We start from the raw sequence: 18,795 nt of genomic DNA, 5'->3' as shown, positions 1-18,795 counted from the left end.
GCCTTCTAAGGAGTGCTGGCCTGGGGGTCTCTCCTTTTGGCAGTGCAGTGTGAGGGCCTGAGTGACGACCCTGCAGTACCAGGGAATAGGCCACCCCCGTGATCCTCTTCCTGTGGTCCTGGAGACAGGGCACACTCCAGAGTTACATGCTATGGTACAGGGGGTTGAACCTAAATCGACCACATGCAAGGCTTGTGCCTTAATGACCCCTATACTATCTTTCAGCCCCTGCTCTTATGTTCTTATCTCTTTGTAATTATTAGGGTCGACAAGCTAGAATCACGTTAGAAATTTAAATCTATGTTAAAGCAATGTACTCAATTTCTTCTGGTGTACTATGTTGAAGTTTGTTGATTCTGTGCTGTGCCTTACGTCCATTCATTCCTACCATTGCTAGACCTGTCCTCATCCAGCTTTTATCATGGGTAACCACATTTAGCAACTACTTAGCTACATTCACCTAACCTTTGCTTTTCTTCTAGTTATGAAGTACTCCTCTTTAAGTTTTGAGCTTTTCTTTATCTGTTTGGAACAGTCTAGGGTTCTAGCTGAGTCACATCTTTAGCCCTAGGCGAAGAGAAATGTATAGAAGCCATGGTAGTAGAGTACCACGTTATATGTTAACTAATCATCAGGATGGGTTGATTTTTTTTTGCATCTCTGAACATGAAACTGGGTGGTGGTATGTGTTGGATAATCTCAGTAGGGCTGTTCATTCCTTTAATCCATTCATATTCTTTATCTGTTCATTCCAGAGACATTTATTGAATATCTTCTGTATATCAGGTACTTGGACTGATTGAAAGTGCTGAGAAAAAATGAGTAGAGCTGATAGAGCCATGACACTTGGTGAGCTTATGTTTCAGTTGCAGAAGACAATGATAATACAACACTTAAAAAACTTGTAGTTTAGTCACATGATTACTATTGCCTTGATACACAGTTATCACACCTTCTCCAACATGGAAATGCCTAAGACCTTTCACCACTGTTGCAAAAAAAATTCAAGTGAGACCATTTTCTATGGTCTTATAAAATAGCATTACAGGGTAGAAAGTAAAAGAAGGAGATGAGTTTTTACCAGAAGTGACCCAAAAAAAGCCTCTTCAGAAAGGCAACTCTTAAGGCAGGAATGGACGGTGAGGAGATAACTGCGAGAAACTCAAGAGAGTAGACAGCAGCAGAAGGACCACCGGTGCATCATCCACAGGGAATCCACGAGAGAGGAGGGGACTGGTAGAGCTGGGTGGGAGGGTGGGAACAGTGTGCTCCAAGAAGAGAGAGAACCCAGAACCAATCATGCAGATGACTGAGATTAGTAAGGAGTTTAGGTTTGATTTCTAACTGTAATGGGAAAGCAATGAAGCCAATGACAGAGTTTAAGTAATGATCTGATAGACCCTGATTTGTGGTTTTTAAAATCACGTGGTTGCTGTTGGAATTCTGGAAGACAAGAATGGATCTAAGGGTTCAGGGATAAAGTCATTTCATTGGCCTTTATGATAGGTATGGTGCCAGAAAGTAGGAACTGACAGTAAAATGTGTGGAAGAGGAGAGATTCAAGCTGCATTGTTAGTATAAGCGCTTGTTGGTGGGTTGGTTACAGGAATTAAAGGAAGAGAGGAACCCAGGATGAGTCAGAATAGTGATGACACTTAGAACATTGGAAGGTAAATTTCTTCTTGCTGTTAAGGACACCTTCATGTTGTTGTTTTGTGCAGTGTGCTTGTGCACAATATCATTTCCCTGTCTTCCATGGAAGAAAAATCCTCCCATGCTTCCGGTTAGTCTAAAAATTCTCAAGTTCTTCCGTTATCAGGCTGTATTCCTTATGCTGCACTTTAGCCCCAGGTTATACCCTCTGAAGAGGTTGTTATATAGGAGTCCTTGTGGGCAGGGCAGATGGTGCTATTAATTCATGCCTCTGTTAGGAGAATTGATGGCCTGTAGCCAGGATGCCATGTTGATATTTATGACCGGTTTCTATGAAGAGTTCATGCTCTCAAAAACTGTATTGTATTCTGTTTTCCAAGGAAAAGTTAAAGACAGGCTGAGCCATGGTTATTTTTTTTCCTTTTCATTTCCCCAACATATAATACAAGTTGCATTACAATAAATTCAGTCAGTTCAAATCTTTTTCATCTGAAAAATTGAATACATTCTTTTTTTCCACCTAACTGCAAGGGGTGAACTTTTATATTTTTATGGGCTTTGTTGTTTTTACTTGTCACAGTTGCTGGTATTAGTTCAGTAGTAAGTAATGACTTTTCTGTATTGAAAGAGACAGATGACTTATTAGATGTCAGGGGCCATCTGAAACATTTTCAACTCAGCATTTTTAATAGCTGTTCTTTGTTTGATTTGTTTTCTATTTTTTCCCACTTTTCTTACTTCTCTTCCTCTAGCTAACAGGCTCTTTTCTCCTCCTCATACCCCCTTTAATTTTTTTTTCTTAGTTACCACTATTTCTGTGTCATCTGTATGGCTGGCTACTTCCTCACATCTTTTCAGAATTTGTGGGAACCATAGAATGTTTTAACTCTTCCTGAAGTCCCATTCTATTCCTACAGAGATTTTTTGTTTGTGCCATACATGGCAGTGGCTCAGAGCTAACTCCTGATTTTGTACTCAAGGATCACTCCTAGAAACCATATATGGTGCTGGGAATGAATCTGAGTTGGCTTCATGCAATATAAGTACCCCATCTGCTGTATTCTGGCCCTTTGTTCCTGGAGAGAGCACTGGTGGATTTAAATCAATTTCCTAAATACTAAAAAAAAAATAGATTTTGTCCGGGGAAAGGTTTTGTTCCTGACATCATAGATATTTTCCCCCAAATTTCTGGCTTCTATTCACTTTGGGATTCATAGATTTCCTTGAAAACCACCTGTAACTTCTCCCTTTCTCTACTGCTAGTATTACTTTAGTATCCTACAGTACTGGACTCCATAAACTTAAACACTTTTCTCTGGTCAGGGTTTCAAAAAGTCACTTAAGTGAACTTTGTTGGACAGAAATGTCAGTATAAATATATGGTCAGCTTAGTGAAAGTGGGTTTTGTTTTGGACACTGGTATCACCATATTGTTGTCCCTCAAACATAGTAAAAGATCAGTAAATATATTTTCAATGACTTAATGTATATCTAATAGACAGTTGTAGTGGGGAGCATGGGGAGCTTTCTGAATAGAAATAAAGGTGAACATTAATGAGAACGTGTAGTCTGATGAGGAAAGAGACAAGTATATAAGCAGGGAAGATATTACATAGTGATATGTCCAAAAGTTAAGGTAAGTAGGATGATGTGATATAGTATGATTGGTGAGCCAGGGAAGATTTTAGAAATATGATGTTTAAGGCTGAATTCCAAGTAAGAGGGGGCAAGTTAAAGAGCAAGAGATGTGAAAGGCAGATCAAGAAAACAGTACAAGGACGCCAGGCAGATGTAAGTTGGGGGGTTCCTGGAGTTATCACAGCAGCAACAAAAGACAGGCTCTGCTGTGGGAAGCAGACAACTGTGGCATGCAGTGGGGCCAGAGAGGTTCACAGGCTGGAGCAGGTGGAGCTTGGACTGCAAACAATATCTATATTCTTTAACTAAATTTGCAGTGGGAAGCCTGTGGAGGATTTTAAGTGGGGCAAGGCTCACATTTTTAGCATCTCTCTCTGGCTGAAGTGTGGCAAATGAATTGTAGAGAGGCAGGAGTGGTATGTACTGGATATTTACTGTCAATGGGATTTTCCTTTAAAGATTACCAGAGCTTTGAATGATGAATGGAGTTTGCTTTCTTTTACTTTTTTCTTGTTGTGGGGTAGAGATGTCTGGTTGCTTTCCATATCCGTTCTCTGTTTTCTTTCCCAACAAAATCCTTGATTTTTAGGTCTGCATAGTGACACCTGCTCCTCTCTTGGAGCTGTGAACTAGGTGACCATTTTGCTAAATGAAACTGTTTTGTGGCACTTCCAGAGGTCTTTTTAAAAAGGAGAGGGTGTGTCCTTCCTTCCTTCCTTCCTTCCTTCCTTCCTTCCTTCCTTCCTTCCTTCCTTCCTTCCTTCCTTCCTTCCTTCCTTCCTTCCTTCCTTCCTTCCTTCCTTCCTTCCTTCCTTCCTCCCTCTTTCCTCCCTCTCTCCCTCCCTCCCTCCCTCTTTTTCTCCACCCTCCCTCCTTCTCTCCTTCCTTCCACCCTCCCTCGCTCCCTACTCCCTCCCTCTATCCCTACCTTTCTCCCTCCTTCCATCCCTCCCATCCTTCCTTCTTCCCTCCCTTTCTCTCTGCTTTCCCTCCTTCCCTTCCTCCCTCCCTCCTTTTTTCCCTCCTTGCTCTCTTCATCCCTCCCTTCCTCTCTCCCTCCCTCTGTCCCTCCCTTTCTACCTTTTCCTTCTTCCTATCTGTCTCCCTGTGTTTTATCTGGGGTGCTAGCATTCTTATTAAAACAAGAAAAGTAGATCACTATCCTGCTTAGTTCACTGTTTTAGTGTTTATTTATTTATTTATTTATTTATTTATTTTTTTAAATCTGGTATTATCTGGCTGCCAGGCGTGCGGGCAAGAGATTCTCCTCCCCTCTCATCCCCTTGGAGGGGATGGGCTCCAGCTTCCCTCCCTGCCTCAAGCAGAGCTCTCAGTGGCCGAAGACCACTGATACCTAGCCAGAGCCATGCTCGAGGCCCCTCTCCACATGTTGGGACAGGCCTCATGCATGAAGGTACTGGCAGAGGAACCCAGGTGTGTGTAATTCCATCAACAGCCAACATCCAGAGACTTAAGAGCAAGCTCCCAGAAGCGAGCTTTGCGGCCGCGCAATATCTTAGAACCTACTTCTCCCTCTAGGAGAAAGTTGCAAGCTACTGAGAGTTTCCTGCACACATGGGACAGCCTAGCAAGGTTCCCAAGGTGTATTCATATGCCAAAGCCTGTAACAAGCAGGATCTCATTCCCCTGACCCTGAAAGAGCCTCCAATGCGGCACTGTTAGGAAGGCGGAATGGAGAGAACTTCTAAAATCTCAGGAATAGGACGAATGGAGAAGTTACTGAGCCCGTTCGAGAAATCAGCAAACAAGAGGATTTCGTGATTGTGATTATCTGTCTGAATATGTCTGAATTCTGGTGCTCATATTTCTAAATTAAATAGTAATGATGAAACTAGTACTGTTAAGTACCTTTATGCTTGTTTCTATGTTAGCCATTTTACTGACATATTTTTTTTCTAATCCACAAAGCAGCCATTTAGGGTGGGCACATCATGGACTCAAAGCACAGAAAATTTCAGTGACTTCACCCAGGTCACATTGGTAGCACATTGGAAGAATTGGTTCCAAACTCTAGTTCTGCTGACCTTAAGACTGTTTTCTCCTTTGCTTTGATAGCCTGTCAGAGTCTTAGCAATGATCCTGAAAGAACTTTCTCACACAGTTAGTGGGTGGGTCAGGTGGATGATTTAGGAGGCAGGTTGGTGTCATGCATTAGCAAGCTATCTGTTGTAAACAGATTCTGAAGGTCAGTACACAATAGACACTTATTCCTTATACCCACAAAATACATCATCAAATAATCAAAATTTACTGCAACTCTGTGCCCTTTTCTTTTCCTCAAAATGGATCTGAACTAAGCATGATTAAGAAGAACAAGAAAAGGGCCAGAGTGATAGTACAGTGAGTAAGATGCCTGCCTTGCATGTGACTGACCTGGGTTCAATCCTCAGCACCAGTGATCCCTGAGCACAGAACCAGGAGTTAGCCCTGAGAACTGCTTGGTGTGGCCCTCAAACCAATAAATAAATAATTTTTTAAAAAAGAAAAGAGAAAAATGAAAAAAGACCACACTGAAAATTTATAGGGGGTTCCCAAGGGACATTATTTTGACTTTGACAGGACCAAGAGTTACCTCTTTACTTATAAACACTCCAGTCCCCTGGATGGACAGAACTTGTCAGCAGAGCCTGTACAATGAAGCCGTCCTTGTCTGACAGTCATATATTTTCTTGTCACCATACTAAAAACATGGACTGGAGTGATAGCACAGCAGGTAGGGTGTTTGCCTTGCATGCAGCTGACCTGAGTTCGATTCTTCTGTCCCTCTCGGAGAGCTCAGCAAGCTATTGAGAGTATCCTGCCGCATAGTGGAGCCTGGCAAAGTACTTGTGGTTTACTCGATATGCCAAAAACAGTAACAACAAGTCTCACAATGGAGATGTTACTGGTACCCGCTCGAGCAAATTGATGAACAACAGGACCATAGTGCTACAGTGCTGCATACTAAAAACATGCCTCAAATACCATCTCTTTGCCATGTTCGGTACAGTGTGTGATTACATATTCTTATTGTACTCTGTTCCTCAACTGTGATGGACTACCATTCCCCCTCATAAATATGTGTGCACATTTTAAAAATTACTAGTATGTAAAGGCTTCTATGTCAACCTAACTTTTTGGCATAAAACCAGACCTGTCCTTCCTCTTTCTGAAGCTTGCTCTATAGCCTGTGATGGCCAGATTAGTTCTCCAACTTATCTTTTCTCCTTGCCTTTCTACAAAGCCCTTCTTTTCTGTTCATCGGTTTCTGTTATTTTTGTACAATGAGTCTAATTGGCATTTGGGATAGATTGGAACACTGCGCAGCAACATCAGGACCCAGTTGCTGCATTCTTTCACTATCCTTCCAACTCACATTTCCAGAGGCATCCATTTTTTTTTCTGCATTTTTTTTAAACCAAACACCATGGGAAAAGAAAAAAAAACATGAAGGACTTTATGAGAAGTTTTGGTGGACTCGGCTTAACGATGGCATGTCACTGACCACCTTCTTAAAATTAATCAGGTAGATGGGCTCATGTAACTGCAATCATTCTAGGAAACAGACTCTAGCTGTATATAAGGAAATAGATGTTGATGACGACAGAGTAATTTGCCACTTGTGATTTTAGGGTGTGGTCATTTTATTGGCAGTCTGTCTGCATTTTTAGTCTAGGCTCACTCCTTGTTAGCTATGTCATCTTTGGGCAAATAACTTAACTACTTTACCCCCATTTTGTGTGTGTATCTGTGTATTAGTTTTTTGGTTTAAGGCCACACCCAGTGCTGCCCAGGGCTTATTCCTGGCTCTGTTCTCGGGTATCACTCCTGGTACTGATCAGGGGACCATTTGAAGTGCTGGGAATTGAACAGGGATTGGTCACATTCAAGGCAAGTGCCTTAACTTCTATGTTGTCTCTCTGGCACCTTATTCCCATTTAAATTTTTTTCATTTATTTTTATTGAATCACCATGAGATAGTTACAAAGCGTTCATGATTTAGTTTCAGCATACAATGTTCTAACACCCATCCCTCCACCAGTGTACATTTACCACTACTAATATCCCCAGTATCTTTCCCTCCACCCCCTCTATGGCAGGCACTTTTCTTCTTTGTCTCACTGTCTCTACTTTTGGGCATCATGGTTTGCAATACAGATACTGAGAGGCCATCATGTTTGGTCCTTTACCCACTTTTAGCACAGATATCCATCCAGAGCGATCTCTCCAACCATCATTGTTGTAAATGGTTCCTTCTCTATCCCAAATACCCTCTCTCCCAGCCCTTGAGGCAGGCTTCCAATCTTGGACCAAGCCTCCTGCCCCTTGTTCCCACTATCCTTGGGTATTACCTGTTGTTTTATATCCCACAAATGCGTGCAGTTATTCCCTGTTTGTCGCTCTGCTTCTGACTTATTTTACTCAGCATGATACTCACCATGTCTTTCCATTTATAAGTGAATTTCATGACTTCATTTTTTTCTAACAGCTATATAGTATTCGAGATTTACCACAGTTTCTTTAACCAGTTGTCTGTTCTCAGGCACTTGAATTGTTTCCAGATTCTGGCTTTTGTGATCAGTGCTACAATAAACATAAAAGTGCAGATGCCATTTCTCTGTATATTTTTGCACCCCAGGGATATATTTCCAGAAGTAGTATTACTGTGTCGTATAGAAGCTCCCCGTGGTGTATTCAATATTCCAAATACAGTAACAATTACAGGTCTCATTCCCCTGACCATGAAAAGAGCTTCCAATTGTTGGGAAAAACAAGTAAGGAGAGGCTGCTAAAATCTCAGGGCTGGGGAGAATGGAGACACTACTGGCGCTCGCTTGAGTAAATCAGTGAACAGCGGGATGACAGTGATACAGTGATGGAAGCTCAATTTCTAGTTTTTTGAGGAATGCCCATATTGATTTCTAAAAAGGCTGTCCCTGTTGGCATTCCCACCAACAATGAATGAGAGTCACTTTCTCTCCGCATCTGCACTGGTTGCTCTTGATGTTTTTGACGTGTGCCAGTCTCTATGGTATAAAATAATATCTCATTGTTATTTTGACTTGCATCTCCCTGATGATTAGTGATGTAGAGCACTTTTTCATATGCCTTTTGGTCATTTGTATTTCTTTTTTTTTTTCAGGAAGTTTCTGTTCATTTCTTCTCCCCATTTTTTAAATGGGGTTAGAGGTGTTTTCTTGTAAAGTTCTACCAGTAACTTATATATGTTGAATATTCATCCCTTATCTGATGGGTATTGGATAAATAATTTTTCCCATTCTGTGAGATGTCTCTGTATCTTGGTCATTGTTTCTTTTGAGGTATAGATGCTTCTTAGCTTAATGTAGTCCCATTTGTTTTTCTTTGCTTCCACTTGCTTGGTAAGTGGTGTTTCCTCTTTAAAAATGCCTTTAAAATTCAATGTCACGTGGATTCTGCCTACATTTTCCACAATGGGGATAGCAGTTAAGCTGCGCTGAGGCTGAGTGAGTTCATGTGGTACGGTACTTAGAGCAGTGCTGAAGCAGTGCATTGACCTGGTCAGTGCTCAATAATTATTAACTAGTTCTATTTAAAGCAGAGCACTCTATCCAGACCTAAGTTTGAAGATCTTTAAAGAGAACTTTCTTTGGAGTCCAGGTAAGACTGTGAACCAGAGAAGAATTACCTTTAGAACCATGCATCATGAGTTAAAGGAAAATAGTGGCCAATAAAGCTCCTTCCTTCCATATATGAATTCTCGACTGTTCTTGAAGGGTGAGTAAGGATTACTTCCTAGTGCTTGATCTATTGGTGGACTTACAGTTTTTCATGTCCCAGCTCAAGCCTGCTCTGAGGAACCTTGCCTGTGACATTTCTTGCACCTAAAATTCCCTCACGAACAATCAAATATTTTCCATCCTTGAAGACCCAGCTCAATGTCATCCCGTAAACCAAGGTCAAAATTTAAGGGATTAGATAAAGATTAAGAGATGGTAGATTAAAAACATGATACATCATGATCTAAGATTAAGGGATGGTCTAATATGTAATCATTCTATAATGTGTCAACCACTTTCTCTCTCACATGGTGAGACCTCTGGCCACCAAATGCAAGTCTCTTGAGGGTAGGTGTTGAGTTATTTTTGTCCTCATCTGTCCCACAGACCTCATGGAGGGAAGGTAATCTATAAACACCAGGTTAGTTTAATTATTACTTTTATTTTGTACATATGTGTAGAGTTTTGTGCATGTCTTATTTTACATAGAATCCATGCCTGAAAATTGGTATGTAGTTTGGAATAAAAACAACTGGATTCCTTTTTATTTACACTGTTTAATATTCGTGTGGGGATTTTTGTTTTCTTTCAGCTCAGCAGTTGTAAAATTCTGTTTTAATTTCTGCCATTATCATAAAGAACATCCTCTGGTTATTATCAGAAGAGAGGAATCTGCATCCAAGGATTGTGTTGAATTAAGATTAAACAAATTACCGGGGTAATACATACAGCAATTGTTGCTATACTATTATTTTTGTTCTCTAGGATGTCCACTTGGTGAGTTGAGTTTTTACATTTCACCTGTAGGTTTAGAGTCCTATATATACACATTTATCTATTTTTGCTAATTCTGAGAAAAGCTTTTACTTTTCTTTCTGAGTATTTATATATACACACATCTATAAAAATAGAATTACCTGCAAAATCACTGAAGACAGAGGTTAGCGAGTTTTGAATGTGAAAACAGTGGTGCTGCAATATATAGTTTAACAGGAAATAGAGTTTAGTTATTAAGCTCACGTAGATTGCTTGATATACTGAATATTTCTTCCAGTTCTATTATTTGTATTTTATTCTCAAATATTTTAAGAAGATAAGCTTCTAAATTCACTTTGGGGCTCTGTGTCATCAAATCTCATCACCAGTCACTTAGATCCCTAATTAACTTATACTCAATAGACCCATTTCTTTGCTCCTATTTCTCTCCATTCTCTCTAATGTGCTGTGAGTTACACTGGAAGGAACAATAAGATTTAAGAGAAGAATTAATTTAGAAAGTTAGGAATAGAAGAGATAAGGGAAAATGAGAAAAAGCGGCTTAGTATTTTGTCTTGTAAATGGCTTTCCTCTCGTAAGCTAAGAAGCCCATTTATCCAAGGAGAGGAGGAGTGTTAATGAAATAGATCATGAACATAGCTATTACAGTAATGAATTTTAACACTCACTTTGTTATGTGATATTTTATTTATGAGCTCCTTGATCATTCAGATAAAGACAAGAAGTTTATGGCACTAGATTATGTCTTGTTTTCATAAACATATTCAGTAGTTTAATAAACATAATTTATTTTTTTCTCCTTAAAATCAGCAAAATTTATGAGAGATTATCTTAGGGTTAATGAAGTCTAACATTAAGGAAATATTACCCTATAATATTGGAGCCTTCAGAGCTGGGGTTGTAATTGCTTAATGCTTTTTTCTACAGGCTATTTTTATAAAGTACATGCTTTGTACCATTAATCCAGTTTTTACAAGTTACACTTAGACCAATTCATTGGGAATTATGTATCCATGTTTGTATTTTTCATTCACTGCTTTCATTAAAAGATGTAGTAAAGAATTAAAAATTTAATGTAGAAAAAGGAAGAAAAGACAATTGTGTGTATTTGCTCATAGGAAAGTGCAGTGCATATTTGATCACTGTTTTCTTCTTTGAAACCAATTCCCTCTTGTGGCTGTCTTCAGCAAAGGTGGAAATTTAATGACTTGTGGGCCCCCAGAGGGCCGGAACGTAAATTCCTATTGAAAGCCATCAATAGTTAAAATTTGGAACCCCATTAATATAATGCAAGTTTGAATGCACTTAAGTAATGAAAAGCCCAGGGACTGGCTGGGGTTTCCCCCTTTTAAGTCAGGTTTGCCAATTAGCTGAGTAATGGATGATTAGAACCCCAAAATGGGCTTGAGAATGGTTGGAAACGGCAGCTGGGCAAGTCCATGGTGCATTTTGGTCATGTGTATTTGACTGTGTCAGCTCATTCTCTTTTTGAAATGGAATTTAATATGTTGAAAAATACCCTCCTGATGAATTAATGAACTAAGGGAGGTATTGGCGCTCCTGCTGTGGCAAAGGCAGTCTTCCATCATTACCAGGAGCCTTCCTAGATCCTCTACCCATATTTTAGAATTGAAAGGTCAGGAAGAAAAAGTTTAAAGGTAAGTTTTCTGATTTTCTCTTTCCTCTCTATTGATGGGGTGGGAGTGAGGGATAAAGAAGAACTCAGATCCATCAATGAAATATATAATGTCTTACTGTTTCTGCCCCTTTTGGTACTTGCCATTGGATTATTTTGATGTTCTTTGACATCAAGGCAGTCATGTACTTGGGTATGTTTGTGGTAAAAAACAAATAAGAGATGGGGAAATTGTCTAGATGTAGATACAAGAAATACTATATGCTCGATGGGGAAGAAGCATTCTAAAGTATTTGTTATCCTGCACTTAAACCCAGAAAACTAAATTTTTGAGTCTTTGATGTGTTTATAAAATAGTTGAGACATTTCCCCCCTCACCTCCAAGGATCCAACAGATATCTGAGTATAAGGTCATTGTCCACATAGAACATACTATTCATATAGAAATGTTGAAACAGTGTTTAGAAATTGAAAGAAGCTTCCATTAAAAATTTAAATTTAGAATTACCCAGTGAGCTAAAAATTGCATTCCTAAGTTCATTCTCAAAAGAGATGCTCAATACATATTGTTGTACTAAAGACTCTCAGTGTTCTGGAAGAAATAATAAATTTTATCAATCTAAGAAAAAGAGATGCAAACAGAGACATTAGCATATATTTTATACCCATGTACATACCAGCGTTATGACAGTAGCTATAGGGTAGAAAGAACCCAAATATCCATCATCAGCATATGAATGTGTAAAGAAAATCTAGTTTTTCCATGTAATAAAATAGCATTTTAGTCTTTAAAAAGGAAATGAAATTCTGATAATTGTGTTATAGGTTTGAATCTTGAATACATTACACAAAGTGAAAAAAACCAGACCTAAAAGGACAAATATTATTTAATTTTATTTAGATGAGGTACCCAAAGTAGTTAAAGTCATAGAAGCAGAAAGTAAGATATAACTGCCAAGTGTGAGGGAAGGGAGAAATGGTTTAATAAGTAGAGAAATTCTGTTTGAGGTGATGAAAAATTCTGAAAATGGTGGTTGTAATTGCATAATACGAACATACCTAATACTATCAAACTGTACATTTAAGAATAATTACAACAGTAAATCTTATGGTATATCTATTTTACCACAATAAAGGAGGAAAGATATCTGAGAAAGTGATTTAGGAGAATATAGTCTGAAAAAGGTGTCAATTAATTCCCGGAGATTTTGGCACAACTTTTGGAAGGTCATCAAGACTTCATTTCCCACACCAAGTGTTGGCTGAGCAGAGCACTGTAATGGTGTGAGGCCTTGGATAACGTTGCATTTTGATAGTGAGCCAGGTTTCATAGCCATGTTTTAATTTTCTTATAAATGAAGATGTGCAGTGCCCAGGCACCAGAGCTGGGCTTTGATACAAGAAGTCTGGGTCACATTCCCCTTGTAAAGTGTTAAGAGTTTCCACAATGGATAAACTGGACTTGAATCTGCAATGTATAGACAGTGGACTCTTCTGAGCCGTAGTTTTCTGTCTGTGTGATAGAGCTACTAAGAACTGTTGAGGGGCATCTGTAGGACAGTATAGATCATATCTTTAAGATATTCAGAACGTAGTTATCTGTCAATAAACACTTACTGTTTTATTCATAGCAACCTATTGTCTTACAGTCTCAATCAAATCCATTTTATTCTGTTTAATTAGCTCAGTATTCCCCCAAAATGGGCACTTCTGCCCTGCAGGACCATTAACCTAGGGGGAGTGGGCAGTAGTGCCTCTGGTGCAATTGGGAGGTACTTTTTGCTCACTTAAGAAGGTAGATTTTCAGGGCCAATGAGTTATTTATTTTTTCTGAAAAGGGGGTGTAGATCAAATAAGTAGGTCAGATAAGTTTGACACCTTGGATCTACCTTCTGATCTACCTCTGTCTTTACCAGGAAGCAGGCATTTTTAATTTGACTGGAGGGAAGGGAAGCTTAATTTCTTTTACTAGGAAAAGGACTCCCTAAGGGAATTGAGATCTTTATTTTAATAAGTCAATGGGTGTGCATACATTATTGCTTTCTCATTTCTAGTTTCAAATTTTACCAGAATGCTCAAAAAACAGTGTCTCTTGGATAATTTAATTTTCTCCCCAACTGATGCCTACAGGATACTACTTTCAATTTTATTTGTGAAAAGTCTTGAAAATCCAGTTATGTCCTTTTTTTTCCATTAAGGAAGTATAGTGGATAATAAAATTTAATCTTTCCTTGACAATGAAAGATTTTAGAGGCATTACAGAAAATCCATTCAGTTGGCCAGAAATATAAATGTAGGTGTAGAAGATTCCTCTACCTGTATACCGAACCCAGAACTATCCTGAGAAAAATTTTTAATAATGATCTTAACAAATAAACCCAGTATTACCCCTAAAATTAGAGTTTGGGCAAGAAATTATGATTGATATTGTGGGCTCTTTGAATTTTAGTTTTTTTAAAAGAATATATCACGAGCCTTCAAGTAGTCACACACAGTGGGTGTCACCTTGAGAAGAATAACTGCTTTATTATCGGAATCAAGGATGAGAGTGAGAAAAACACTTTACTACTTGGGTAAACAAGAGGCATAGAGCCTCGTTTTATTTCATCTTAGAAATCTTTTATTCTACCATGCAGTGAGTTCTATCAGATTTCAAGTCAGTATAAGTTTGGGTTTTTTTTTGGGGGGGGGGCGGGCCGATGCAGATATGCTGGTCGAGTTAGCAACTAGATCTGGTTTAGAGGTAGGGTGTCATTTTGATGGATCTCTGGAGTTGAGAAACTTGATTTCCAATACTTTATTGCTTAGCTGTGTGACTTTCGGACAATCAAGGGCTCTCTGTGAGCCTCAGCTTTGTGTAGCTGAGCATCACAGTGTGAAAACTGATCCTTTCCAAAGAATTTTCTGCTTGAACATTTAGACTGAGCTCCTCCAAGGTGCCACTGTTACTTTATTTGTTTACTCTTTCATGATAATTAGGAAGCATCAGGAATTGACTGTCAACGGCAGGGTTGCCTAGAATCCCAGGAATAGGAGAAACTGACGGAAGAATCCAGATTCATTTTGTGCTTGCTTTCATATTTTTAAGCTTTCCTTCTTTTTCTGTGCCTCTCATTTTCTACTTCACTCCTGTTGGCCCACTCCATCCTGCTCCACGATACTCTCTAGCCTGACTATATTATTGATTAGAAGTCACCAAATAGGTTTTGTAGCCATGTCTTCAATGGCTGCCAAGCTTCTTGTCGTTATTCCAGCCACAGAGAGTAAATGGGGGAAACAGCATTTTCTACCTCAGGTGTAAAGCATCCAAACGGTGGCTGAACTGATTTTTTTCCCCCACTTACACTGAAAGTCTTTATGCAAAAGCAACCTACCCCAGGGACTGAGCTATTTCACAGAGCCCCCAGTTTAGACTGTCTTAATTTTCCATATTTCTCTAGCTTGCCCTTGCTGCTTTCCTGCCTGATGCATGTTAGAGAGGAAGTACACAAAGGAATTGTGCAAAGTTTGGAAGCAACTGGCAGGTGGGTTTGCATTTTTCCAGGTTAATTCACTTGATGAAAAGCTGCTGTGGGTGATGTGTCATATATCAAAGGCAGGGCATCAGTAATCTTTGCTCAAGGGCACGGCTAACAGACAGATAGACGGGAGAATGAGATGGAAAAAAGCAACTCATCCTTTTCTGCTAACACCACGAAGGAGATAAAGGAAGATTTATGAGTCATCTTGGACCACATACCAGCAAGCAGCATACCGTATTTTTCACATGTTCCCAAAATTGGTGATAGAAGGCAATAAGACAGTGTGGTTGTCACAGTGTCCATTCAGTCCTGCAGGAGACAATAGGCTCTTTGACGGCTGGGGCTGCAGAGTCAGCTCTTTACCCTCCCTGCAAAGAGGAGTGTGTGTGTGTGTGTGTGTGTGTGTGTACTTGTGCTTGCACACACGTGTGTGCACATTTTGCAAGCTTTTCTGCTTTCTGTAAACACATGATTGTATTATTTCTAGTTTACTCATGTTACCTCTGTAGAATTAAAAATACAAGAAAGGTCTCAGGTGCTTAGAAGACTGAGGAAGACTTATCTATCACTCGTCTACTTAATTTTACTGTTCTAATCACTGTTCTTATGTGTTTAGTTTTTGTGTGGTATAAGGAAGGGGCAAAGGAGAAATCTCTTGCTAGTTGTTTTGCTTTTTCTTTTCCATCTCTGAGGTGAGTCAACTACAGTCAGATACAAAGGAAACCTGTGACCCAGGTTCATCTGGATTAGCTGTTTTGTAGGACTTTATCCAGAATGGCTTAGAAGTCTTCTATTCTATCATGCAGTGACACTGGGAGTACTCAGAGCCTCAGAGCTGCTTTCTTCTGGAAACTCAGTATCTGACATGTAACGCGTGGAGCAGTTTGTAGAAGTGTGAGGAAACATCTTCTTCTTCTTTTTTTGTCTTCTCAGCCTTGAATAATGTACCTGGAATGTAACTGGATCATGTCTGAGTTATTTCATGAATTTTTTTTAAGTATTATAATTTTTTTTGAAATATGGAGGGGAGGGTTAAATTTTTTTCTAAGACTTCTGTGGTATGCTCCCCCCTTTTTTGAGTCACACAATTAACATTCTGTGCAGAAGGGCGTGATTGATTCTGCACAGTGGTGGCTGTATGAGCAAACCTCATTCAGACAGCTGAGTGAAATATACAGGGCAGACGAATTTATGGGACTCAGAGAAGCTCACGTGCAGAATGAAAAGGAGCCACCTTCCCCTTTCCTCCCCCTCCACCCCTGCCTCCCCATTCTTCACTTGCTAGAATTGCTCCCCTTCTAACAGCCAGGGTGCCCACTCCATGGTGATGCAGCTAAGCCTGACATCACCCGGCAGAGAAGATTGAATGCCACTTAATCATGCAACCCTCCTGTGGGAAGCATGGAGTCTGCAATCACATAGACAGGAGGAGCGCTCAGAATCCATTATGTGAGGATGACAAGGTGAGGAGGGAGTGGGAAGTGCTGGCTCCAGCAACTGCATTGTATCCTAAAATTGTCCCCCCTAAGGATGGGACTAAGCTTTTGGGCCTCATTACTGACCTTCAACAGGATAGTTTACTTGAAGTGTTAGTAATATAGGCTAGTTTCTTAGAAATGCCCCTAGCTTACTTCTTCAAAGAGTGTTTGATGCATGAATAGATCTTGTCATAATTGTCAAAGTATCTTGCACACATTAGGTCCTCTAGAGAGAGTTGTTGCATTAAATTTACTGAACTCTCACTCAAGTTAAGTTTACCCTGGGGAAAGCATTGTTATATGTTTGGTTTGCTCCTCTGGTCTCTAGAGTGATGGGCAGTATTCTTTCCATAGTACATGCTCAATAAGCATTTGTTGGGAGAACTAGAAGAATAAGGTCACAGAGTAAGCTTTGCAGAGTTTATCATTTCCTTGTAGTCTGTACATAAAGATAGCTTTCAGCTCAAGTAGGAAATGGGAGAAAAACGTTTTCTCTTTAATCTCTTCCAGGCCTCTCGGTGGGACTCAGACACTTTTCTACTTCCTTGTTTTTGACTCCTTTCTACCTGCTATAGTGAGGTCTCCCCTTTCTAGTTTTCTACCTCTAGCCAAATTCATATTTCGTTTACTGAGCCTGGCTTGGTACTGTCAAGAAAACTAGCAATCATTCATTCATACCCCCAGCATGCAAATTAGGTTAAAAACTTAATGTGATTTCTACTCCAACGGTTGATCTGAATTTTTAAAAAGTTGTTTGAACTGAAAAAGTTGTTTCTTCCCCAATATATCTGTACTTTTTATCTTTGGTTCTTATGGTATACTTAAAAATGCACTTTGGCCCCCCAAGATACTTTACTAATTCATAGAACCTATTAATGTCACCTCGTATCCAGTGCCTTTCCAGTATGTGAATAAATTAAGGTCCTTTATCTGGAGAGATTATCTTGGATTATCTGGGAATGCCCATATTTTATCACTAAATCCCTATCAGGAAGCCTAGAGAATTTTATTTGCTTTTGTTTTGGGGTCACACTTGGCAGCCTGTGGGGCTTACTTCAGTTCTGTGTGTAGGGATCACTTCTGACAGTATTCAAGGAACCGTATATAGGCCTGGGATTGAATCCAGGTTGGTTTTGTATAAGACAAATGCTTTACTTGCTGTATTATCTCTCTGGCAGGCAGAGGAAAATTTAACTGCCATACAGAGAAAAAGGTATCCTGAAGATATAATAGATATGAAGATGCTGTCCTTGGAGAGTGGGGTCATATGGCCACAAGCCAAAGATTCTATCACAAATTGGAAGAATTTTCCCCTTGAGCTCTGGAGGGACTGTGGCTCAGATGACATCTTGATTTTGACCCAGTATTGCTCACTTAAGACTTTTGACCTACGTAACTATGGGTAAATACATTCCTGTTGCTTTAAGTCACCAAAGTTGTTACAGCAGCAACAGGAATTGAATACAGCACTTAAGGAAGTTCTACTAGAATCTTTTGATTCCCAGAATCTGGAATGACATTAGTATAGGGCCTCCCTTCCTCTCTCATTGATATTGTTTATAGACAGATGTCAAAAAAACAGAAGAGGACACAGTTTTACACAAATACCCTTAGTTGTTTCTCTGCCTTAAATTATTGTCATTTTATTCCCTTAATAACCTTATGCATTGGATGGATGATAATTACCTCATTTTACAGATAAGGACTTTATCAGATTGCAATTTAAAGACATCCAGCTAGTGAATATCTATGTTGGGATTTGAATGTCGTTGTCCCAGATCCTAGTCTAGTCCATTTTATTCATTATATCCTGATATTATTTTTCATTTCTATTCATATATTGTTTTCAGATTCAAACTAATGTAATGCACAAATATTTCCTGGTTACCCCTTAATTTTCTGGCGGTGGTCCCTTTGTTATAGCAAGTGTTTTGCTAAATGAAGGTTGCTCATCCTAGAGAAAACCACTGTTATGTCAGAATATTTGACTTTGCTAGTCAAATGGCTTTTTAATGGTGAAGTTTTATAGTATAAAACAATTGTGAACAAATGTTATAGTGCAATTAGAGTGCTTGTGTTTGTGTGATATTTGGGATAAGTAGCAATCATATTGAGTTGCAAATTATAAAGGTTTTAGGGGAGATTTTAAAAATTATTAAACATAAGTGATCTTCTATACATCTTACTGTTCATAACTCTACCTTTTCTTGAGTTAGCCAGTACCCGCAATTCAGAATTGAGACTATGTTAAGAGAACACTTACTTGAGAAGTAAGATTTAATGGAAGCTGGAACCCATCAAAGACAGATAAAGTGTTGCATATTCTACAAAAC

This window comes from Sorex araneus, chromosome 3, assembly GCF_027595985.1.
Source record: "Sorex araneus isolate mSorAra2 chromosome 3, mSorAra2.pri, whole genome shotgun sequence".
NCBI classification, from domain to species: domain Eukaryota; kingdom Metazoa; phylum Chordata; class Mammalia; order Eulipotyphla; family Soricidae; genus Sorex; species Sorex araneus.
This window is presented reverse-complemented; position numbering follows the sequence as displayed.